The sequence below is a fragment of the Trichechus manatus genome, unplaced genomic scaffold (genome assembly GCF_000243295.1).
Source record: "Trichechus manatus latirostris isolate Lorelei unplaced genomic scaffold, TriManLat1.0 scaffold00243, whole genome shotgun sequence".
Taxonomy (NCBI): Eukaryota; Metazoa; Chordata; class Mammalia; order Sirenia; family Trichechidae; genus Trichechus; species Trichechus manatus.
In genome coordinates this window covers 1,915,656-1,926,128 of record NW_004444179.1, presented here as the reverse complement: position 1 = coordinate 1,926,128, position 10,473 = coordinate 1,915,656, and the positions used below count along the sequence as shown (strand labels likewise).

General features: G+C 36.3%; 1 pseudogene; it reads right to left on the bottom strand.

The window, feature by feature from the left end:
• LOC101361230 (ras-related protein Rab-2B pseudogene) overlaps positions 1-10,473 on the bottom strand; it is a 110,188-nt pseudogene that overhangs the window by 23,277 nt on the left and 76,438 nt on the right.

Here is a 10,473-nt window from a genome sequence, read left to right as displayed (position 1 = left end):
ACCAAGAAAAAAGTTGAGAAGTTAGAGGGTTGACATGCTGTGGGGTTGTTAACCAATGTCATAAAACAATATGTGTACTACTGTTTCATGAGAAAGTATTTGTTCTGTAAGCCTTCACCTGAAGTACAATAAAAATGTTTAAAAAATATAAAAAAAGAAAAAAACAAAACAAAACAAAAATTCCATTGGAATTTGGATTAGAATTGCATTGCTTTGGGTAGAATTGACGTTTTCACAATGTTGAATCTTCCTATCCATAAGCAAGGTTTTTCCACTTATGCAGGTCTCTTGTTTTCTTGCAGTATTGTCTTGTAGTTTTTATTGTATAGGTCTTTTACATCTTTGGTTAGATTTATTCCTAAGTATTTTATCTTCTTGGGCACTACTGTAAATGGTATTGATTTGGTGATTTCCTCTTGGAAGTTCTCTGTTGGTGCAGAAGAATGCAACTGATTTTTTTTAATGTTTATCTTGTATTCTGAAACTTTGCTGAAATCTTCTGTTAGTTACAGTAGTTTTCTTGTGGATTCTTTGGGGTTTTCTGTGTATAATATCATATCTTCTGCAAATAGAGATACTTTTTCTTCTTTCTTACCAATTTGGATGCCCTTTATTTCTTTTTCTAGACTAATTGCTCTAGCAAGGACCTCCAGCACAGTGTTGAATACGAGTGGTGATAAAAGGCATCCTTGTCTGGTTTCCCTTCTCATAGGGAATGCTTTCAAAGTCTCTCCATTTAGGATGATCTTGGCTGTTGGCTTTGTATATATGTCCTTAATTATGCTGAGGAATTTCCCTTCTATTCCTATTTTGCTGGGAGTTTTTGTCATGAATGGGTGTTGGACTTTGACAAATGCCTTTTCTGCATCAGTTGACAAGATCTGATGCTTCTTTTCTTTTATTTATGTGATGTATTAAATTGATTGTTTTTCTAATGTTGAGCCATTCCTGCGTATTTGGTATAAACCCCACTTGATCATGGTAAATTATTTGTGTGGTATGTTGTTGAGTTCTATTGTCTAGAATTTTGTTGAAGATGTTTGCTTCAATGTTGATGAGGGATATTGGTCTGTAATTTTCTTTTTCTGTGGTGTCTTTACCTGGTTTATGCTGGCCTCATAGAATGAGTTTGGAGTGTTCCATCCTTTTCTATGCTCTAAAATACCTTTAGTAGTGGTGGTGTTAACTCTTCTCTGAAGGTTTGGTAGAATTCTCCAGTGCAACCGTCCGGGCCAGGGATTTGTTTTGTTGGGAGTTTTTTAATAACATTTTCAATCTCTTCTTTTGTTATAGGTTTATTTAGTTTTTCTACCTCTGATTGTGTTAGTTTAGGTAAATGATGAGTTTCTAGAAATGTGTCCATTTCTTCTGTTTTTAAATTTTTTAGAGTACAATTCATCATAGTAGTCTGCTATGATTCTTTTAATTTCAGCTGGGTCTGTTGTAATATCACCCATCTCATTTCTTATACAGGTTATTTGCTTCCTCTCCTATTTTTCTTTTGTCAGCTTGGCCAGTGGTTTATCGATTTTGTTGATCTTTTCAAAGAATGAAATTTTGGTCTTAACTCTTTCAATTGTTTTTCTATTCTCTATTTCATTTAATTCTGCTCTAATTCTTATTATTTCCTTTCTTTTGGCGCCTGAGGTTTTTTTTTTTTTTTGCTGCTCTCTTTCTACTTGTTCCAGTTGCCAGGTTAATCTTTTTATTCTGGCCCTTTCTTCTTTTTGGATGTGCGCATTTATTGCTATAAACTGACCTCTGAGCACTGCTTTTGCTGTGTCCCAAAGGATCTGGTAGGATGTGTTTTCATTCTTGTTTGATTCTATGAATTTCTTTATTCCATCCTTAATTTCTTCTATAACCCAATAGTTTTTACAATTTTCTCTGTATTTTCTGTTATCCCCCTTGTTCTGGTACTTCAATCACTTATAAGTTGTTTCTCTTGATAGAGTCCCACATAACTCTTAAAGTTTCTTCATTTTTAAAATTCTTTTACCTGATTTTTCCTCAGATAAGTTGGTGTCAAGTTCTTTATCTTCAATCTCACTAATTTTGACTTCCATTGCCTCAATTCTGCCCCTCTGACTTTCTATTAAGTTGTCTAATTCTGATATTTTATTGTTAATCTTCTGGATTTCTGATTGCTATCTCTCTATGGATTCTTGTGGCCTATTAAATGTGTCATTATGCTCTTGAATAACCTTTATGAGTTCTGCTACTGCTTTGTCTGTGTGTTCTTTGGATTTGTCTGCATTCTGATGAATTTCCTTCTTAATGTCTTGAAGAATTCTGTATATTAATGTTTTGTAGTCTGCCTCTGGTAATTCGAAGAAATTCTCTTCCTCCAGAGAATTTATTGATTCTTTATTTTGGGAGCTTGCTGAAGGCATCATGGACTGCCTCTTTACGTGATTTGATAATGACTGTTGTCTCTGAGCCATCAAGAAGTTATAATTTTTTAATTTTATATTTGCTGTGTCCTAGCTTTTTGTTTTGTTTTGATATGCCCAAATAGGCTGCTCATGTGCACTAGTTTGATTGTTGGCACTTTTGAAGGTCTAACGTTCTGTTACCAGGTAGTTAGATCTGTTACTAAGTATGTGAGCCTAGGAGGCCATTAAATTTTCCTGTATGGATTCAGCTCAGGTGTCCAGGCAGTTGGTCAGCAAGTGTGTCACGCAGGCTCTTACCTACAGTCTTAGAGAGGCATGGATGATTGGTGTAGGCACAGGTATCTGGCTGTAGTAGGGGGTCATGTGTTGAGCAAGGCAGGGTCTGATGGCTGCCCCTGAGTGTCTGAAGGAAAATGTGTCCCTGTTCCCTAGAGCGAGTAGGTAGGTGAGTTTTGCAGCCAGACTATAAGCACCCTACTCTGTTGACTGTATGGACTGGGGGGCACCACTTGTTCTTGGACCCCTGTAGCAGCTAGCTAGGTGGCATGGGTGGAGCCACCAGTTCTCAAGCCCCTGATGCAGACAGGTAAGGAGCCTGCTTAAAGAACAAAGAAGTGTCAAACGTCACAAACCTGCTACTTCACAGCTGAAAGAGTTGAAATTATACTTCAGGTATTTACCCTGTTGTACTGTGGTAGTGAGGGCTTATGCTGTTGAGATGGGCCCACACAAGTCTATGCAGGGCTGAAAGGCACTCAAAGACTGCAGACCCGTTATACATGTGCCCAGGCAAAGAAGATGTGCCAACCCTGGGATCCTGGCTTAGGGAAGCCAGTAGCTTATTTTTTCCTTGTTTGTTAATTTGTTCCCTCTCCAAGGCCAGGAGAATGGGTCAGTGGGCCTTATGGGATCTACTTCTGGCCCAGGGGACTCTTCAATAGCTGAAGCCAGCCGGGAGCTGGTGCAGAGCAGGGAGGGAGGGGGTAAATGAGAGAGAGGTTTTTTCCAAATTTTTTTTTTTAATCCCCGCGTTAGACCACACACAATTACTTATCTTTAGCCACTTGAGTGCCGCTTTTCACTGGTTCTTGGTGTCTGAGTAGACTCTGCTTCTGGGTCTCTTTCAATGTGGAAAGTGCCTCCCAAGCAAGCACAGCTTTTTGCCCGGCTTACTGCACATCCTGAGCTGATCCAGGCTGAAGGCTGCGGCTCCCACCAGGTCAGGTCTGGCAACTCCTCACTGCTTCTGAACCATCTCTCTCTACCCCGTCACTCAGTCTGATTCCTCAGCTTTGCCTTTGATATTCACTGCTCCTAGATATTCATATACAATCAATTTACTTGTTTTTTCAGATCTTTGTTGTAAGAGGAATATAGGAAGCCATCTGACTACTCCGCCATCTTGGCCCCACCTCTATTTATAATATTTTTCATGCCACATTGTGTACACTAATTCTCTTCCTTTTTATTCTCCACAAGTGGCACTTAATCTATACCATGCCACATAACCTTCTCAGCAAAATGTTCCTTCATTTCTATCATGAATTGTACTCAGTTATAACAGAAATGTATTCCCGAATCTGTAGTGCACTGGTAGAGGTATACACATTTGATTCATTCCCAGGTAAATAAACAGGAAAAAATGTATATAAAATACACAAACATGCATTGGATAAAGACTGGAAAAATTTTAAATGTTTAAAATTACTTCTTAAGTGTTGATAAGATTATGATGATGGAAAATTTTAGTTTTAACTTTATTTTCTGAAATGTATGATTATTAATTTCATAAAATATAAACAGTCAAAATCCTTTCTGATAAAAATTCTTTCAGCTCTGAGAATCTATACCTCTCAGGTAATTATATGGAATTTAATTAAATTTCTAGAAGAAGCTCTCAATAGTTTACCCTTTTCAGTATCGTTTGAGTCTTCTCAAGTCCTAGCTGGAAATATTTATTTGCCATGATTGTACCCAGAACTAGCTGAGGATAGTCTGGAGCACAGACACTTTCGACATGAGACTGCTGATATCTCTTTCCACAAAGACATCAATAGGGTCTTTATTTTATAATTGGCTTTATAATTAATCATTATAATGTGAGGATAATGTAGATTCAAAGGAAAAACAATTGCCATTTTCAGGCACTAACTGCAGTGTTGTTACCAATGAACATAAAGTTACTCATTTTGCTTATAACTGAAGTGCTATCATGACCATAGCTCAGATATTCATTGAAAAACACTTATTAGATGCCTAGTATATGTCAGGCATTACTTAAGCAGTTGAGATAACATTAAAGAAAGGAAAGAAAGAAAGAAAAGAACGTTAAAAAAAAAAAAAGGAAAGAAAATGCATCAGAAACACGTTATTTAAGCCTCTACAATCGAAACAAGCCAAGGGTTAATGTTCATTTGTGCAGTATTTTCTCACACTGTCAAACCAGTATATTCTTAGTTAAGAACAATGGAAATTCCTTGATGAGCTTGTTGTCTGCCTTCATGTTTTGTGAATAACTCAATTTTTCAGCAATAGAGATCATTGACATAAACACAAATAAATATGTCTACTATGTCATTCATTACTCTATGATTAAATGAAACAAATCTACATAGCCATTGTCTTCATTATATAAATTTCCATATTAAATTTAGTTTTATTTATTGTTGTTGCATATATGATGTATTTTTCTCTGTTTTGTATATATTGTAATATTGTAACTAGAAAATAAAGTTTTATTTTCCAGAAAAAAAAAAAAAAACCTTCTCTATATAGTCTCTATAAATATTTTTAAGGCCATTTACCCATAGTATGCTGTGCATAATAGCTTAGCCTGGTTATTTGTGTGTGTGTGTATATATATATATATATATATATGTATTTGTATATGTATGTGTGTGTGTGTAGTTTTACTGATTAGAATTGCTTTAGGCCAGAAGTTCTTCTCTTCTGAAAATGAGGTAAGGATTTTAATTGATGAGTTCTGAAATTTGTTTTATATTCCTGCAGAATTTTGCCACCGAATTAAATCGAGCAAAGGACTGAAATGACCATGCTTTCCATGAAGCTCAGATGACACTGTTAAAAAATGAACTTCAGTTCAGTTAGATTTACGAGGAAGAATTAGTTTTCTGACCTTTGGCTCCAGCTGATGGACTCCTATGATTAGGCTTTAAGGTTCTGCTTGTGATTAAATCTGTAATCTTTTCAGTTACCTCATCAAAGTATGTAAGTTTCTGAACCTCTCTCTATTTGCCTCCAAGCTTTTGTGCTTCTCTCTTTATGTAATCTCAAAAATAGTTCACTGGGACATTTATTTTGAGTTCCATAAATATAAATACCTTGGGGAATTTTTTTTATAAATTAGATAAGAATTAGTATGATGATCCCTCTCCTTGTTTTTTTAATGGGCTGTTTAAGATACTTTCATAAACTTCTAAGGTTTGTAAAGTAGGTATAGAAGAGGAAAACTTTAGAGAAAGATTATACTCTTAACAGGAGCTTTTCTTGGCATCAAAAGATGAAGGCAAACAGTTCTGCCAAAATTGGAAAGGGACAAAGCCAATAAAATAAAATATCATTTTGTTATGTATAGCCTCTGGCATATTGTAGTTGCTTAGGAGATGTTCATTTAGTTATAATTATAGTTATATGATATTATAATTATAGATAATTATATAACGATTATATAATTTATTATGATCATGAAAATGCCTCAGAGCTGGTGAACAAGTAATCACTGGGATTAAGATCTTCCGGGAGGTGTCTCCATTTCTAACTTTTCCTTTTTATTTTTATGTAATTTTAATTTGCAAGAGTATGTGCTTAATAAAAAAGGAAAGATAAATGACATAAAAGTAATAAAAGTAAAATTGCACATTCTATCCCCTACTCTTTTACATATATATATGTAACAGTGGTTTTACTATTTGTCAAATTTTTGTGATTTTCATGGTAATATTTAAAACATTTTAAACTTGTCATTTTAAATACAGTAAAACCTGTGAAAGCCGGAACCTGTGTAAAGGTAAAACTGTCAGGGAAGGAAAACTCAAAATATTTTCCATTAATAGAGAGCAATAGAAAAGTGGTAAGACTGCACCCTGTCAAAGGCGGAAAACTTGTGAGACCCAGAAAAACAAGGCAGACTCCTTGAGTTCCTGCTTTCACAAGTTTCACTGTATGGGGAAACATTGTTAGTAATTTTAAATTTATTTATTTGATGAGGATGAAGAAAATATGACACATAAGTTAAAGAATGTCAGTTTATTGTACTGTAGTGGCTTATGTGTTGCCGTAATGCTGGAAACTATGCCGACAGTATTTTAAATACCAGCAGAATCACCCATGGTGGACAGGTTTCTGCAGAGCTTCCAGACGAAGACAGGCTAGGAAGAAGGACCTGGTGATCTACTTCTAAAAAATCTGGCTAGTGAAAGCATTATGAATAGCAGCAGAAAATTGTTCTACTTGCTTGCTTTGGACACGTCATCAGGAGGGATCAATCACTGAAGGAGGGCATCGTGTTTGGTGAAGTAGAGGGCCAGTAAGGGAAGGAAGACCCTCAGTGAGATGCACTGGCATGTAGCCACAACGATGGACTCAAACATGCAGGCAATCATGAGAATGATGCAGGACTGGGCAATTTTCATTGTATGCAAGATCACTACGAGTTCAAGCTGACTCGATGACAGCTATCATAATCATCAACATCATAATCTTGATTAAAAGGCAGTTTGATGAATTGAGAACCTACTTTCAAACCTTGGTATTTATGTAAAATTTAGGCTTAAATTTTATCCTATTTTCATTCTCATCTCCACCTATTTATGGCACCTCCAGTCTTCATTTAGCCTCTGTGTTCCAGTCCTAAGTTACTAATTTTGGCTCCCCATATACCCTATACTTTTTCATGCCTTCATGCCATTGCCGATACCAGTCTTTCTGCTTAGAATACCTTTGTGATGGGTTTGAATTTTAAAACACTTATAGCTAAGGTTTTCTGAGCCCTTATTCTGATAAATATTTTACAGACATTAACTCCATTAATAAAATAGCACTGTGAAATGGATATTGTTATGCACATTGTATATACAGAGAAGGAAAGTGTCTAGACAACTTAGATAGCTTAGGCTATCTAGATAAGTTAATAGAGTTAAGGAGTAATGGAACTGGATTTAACTCCAGGTAATCTGAGTCCAGAGCTTTTAACCTCAACTTCTTCACTGATGTTTGGCTCACTGGGAACCAATAAGGAAGGAAACTAAGAACTCTCTGGGCTCATGGAGGCAATTAACGGTGAGATGAGTAACAGTCTACTTCATGAAATTTTAAACTGGGAGTGGTCAGTAGTGTGGTTCCATCAGTTTGATCAGCTTTTATTTTCTCAACAGAGGGAAGCAATCTGATATGAAGTCCTAGCCAGAAGGTTCCAGGCATCAGACCTTCTATTCAGAGTGATATCCCATTCTCTCCACATATCCGTCTTCTCCATATGTCGTATGGGAATTTCCATCCATCTTCTGTCTCCTCCATGCCTTCTGTCTTGTCAAGTGGTCCTTGCTTACTACAACAGATATGTTATTTTCAAGCTTCATCTCAGTCTACATTATTATTTTAAGCATCTTAAGTTAATGTCTATTTTTGTCATTATCTTAGGCAAATTGCAGAAACGGTTTCATGCGTAGACATATTTTAACTTGTTTAAATCATCTTCTAATTTATAATTACATATATATATATGATAGTTTACAGCATACTGAATCTTTAGTGTCAACACATAGTAGGTAAAATCAGTGAACATAGGAAATTGAATGGACAACCAAGAAACATAGTGTCCTTAAAATCATGTTGAGAAGTCATAAGTGTGTCTAGACAGTGGTTGAGGTAGTAGTTGCAAATGACAGGAGGAATGAGAAATACTTGGAAAGTGTGCCTAAAAGATTTAGCAGCTGAATGACCTTAGAGAGCCCTAGGATTAGGGAATACTCAAAGGAGTCAAGTTAATACCCAATGCCAGCCTCCTAAACTAGATTAGAAAATGATTAATTTGTAATTACACTGTTGATACTATAATCTAGATCTTCATTACAGCCAGAATCATTTATTACAGTAGTCCCTGATTTTTTTTATTTCATCTCTCCTTATGATCACTTAAAAACTCACCCTATTCTACATGGTGCTATTTTACATATATCCCCTGCTTAAAATTATCCTGTTTTGCACAATATATGTAGAGTTCACCTAGTTTTTATTTTTTCAGAAATTTTAATTGTACACAAAATATATCCTCTATCTGCATGAGTCCAAACCATGGCACTATGCAAGTGCAACTGACAAAACATTACTCAAAATAGTTTGGGCCAAAGAAATACATTGGCTCAAAGGATCTAAGTAAAATTTAAAAACTCAAACTACAAGAAACACTGACATACAGTTGTATCTTAACCATTCCTTTCTTCAATCATTTCTTTTCCAAGTCTCTGTTTCTCTCTGAATGCTGACTTAATTATTTCTTACCAATAGTGTTTTTTTTCACTTGAGGGTACAAGAGCTACCAACCACTCTAGAGCATCACATTTCAGAGTTTCTGTCCCTGGACAATGAAAGACTGACTTTATTTTTTTTTATTTTTTATTTTATTGTTGTAGTTTAAGTAAAAGTTTACAATTCAAGTTAATTTCCCACAAAAAAATGTATACATATATTGTTATGTGACCCCTAATTGCTCTCCCTGTACTGTGACAGCACACTTCTCCTTTCCACCCCTGATTTCCTGTGCCCATTCCACCAGCTCCTAACCCTCTCTGCCTTCTCATCTCGCCTCCAGACAGAAACTGTCCATTTAGTCTCACGTATCTACTTGAGCTAAGAAGCACACTCTTCACGAGTATCATTTTATGTCCCACAGTCCAGTCCAATCTTTGTCTGAAGAGTTCGCCTCAGGAATTGTTTTAGTTCTGAGCTGACAGAGAGTCCAGGGGCCATGCTTTCTGCGGTTCCTCCAGTCTCAATCAGACCATTAAGTCTGGTCTTTTTAATAGAATTTGATTTCTGCACCCCAACTTTCTCCTGTTCCATCAGGGACTGTCTATTGTGTTCCCTGTCAGGGCAGTCATTGGTGGTAGCCAGGCACATCTAGTTCTTCTAGTCTCAGGCTGATGAAGTTTCTTGTTTACGTGGCACTTTCTTGTCTCTTGGGTTAATGCTTTTCTTGTGTCTTTAGTGTTCTTCATTCTCCTTTACTCCAGGTGGTTCAGACCAATTGATGCATCTTAGATGGTCGCTTGCTAGTATTTAAGACCCCATACGCCACTCACCAAAGAAGGATGCAGAACATTTTCTTAATAAACTTTGTTATCCCAATTGACCTATATGTCTCCTGAAACCATGGTCCCCAGACTCCCGTCCCTACTACTATGTCCCTCAAAGTGTTTGATTATATTCAGGAAACAGCTTTGGTTTGGTTTAGTCTAGTTACATCTGTAGTGTGTGCTGTCCTTCCCTTCACCTTAGATAATTCTTGTCTACTATCTAGTTAGTGAATAACCCTCACCCTCCCTCCCCACCCTCGTAACCATCAAAGAACGTTTTCTTCTGTGTTTAAACATTTTCTTGAATTCTTATAGTAGTGTTCTTATACAATCTTTGTCCTTCTGTGACTGACTATTCACTCAGCATAATGCCCTCCAGATTCCTCCATGTTATAAGATGTGTCATGGATTCATTGTTCTTTATCATTGCGTAGTATTCCATTGTTTGAATATACCGTAATTTGTTTATCCATTCGTCCGTTGTTGGGCACCTCGGTTGCTTCTGTCTTTTTGCTATTGTGAACAGTGCTGCAATGAACATGGGTGTGCACATATCTATTCATGTGATGGCTCTTATTTCTCTAGGATATATTCCAAACAGTGGGATTGCTGGATCATATGGTAATTCTATTTCTAACTTTTTAAGGATGTGCCAAATCAATTTCCAAAGGGGTTGTACCATTTTACTTTCCCACCAACAGTGTATAAGTGTTCCAGTCTCTCCACAACCTCTCCAACATTTATTATTTTGTGTTTTTTGGATT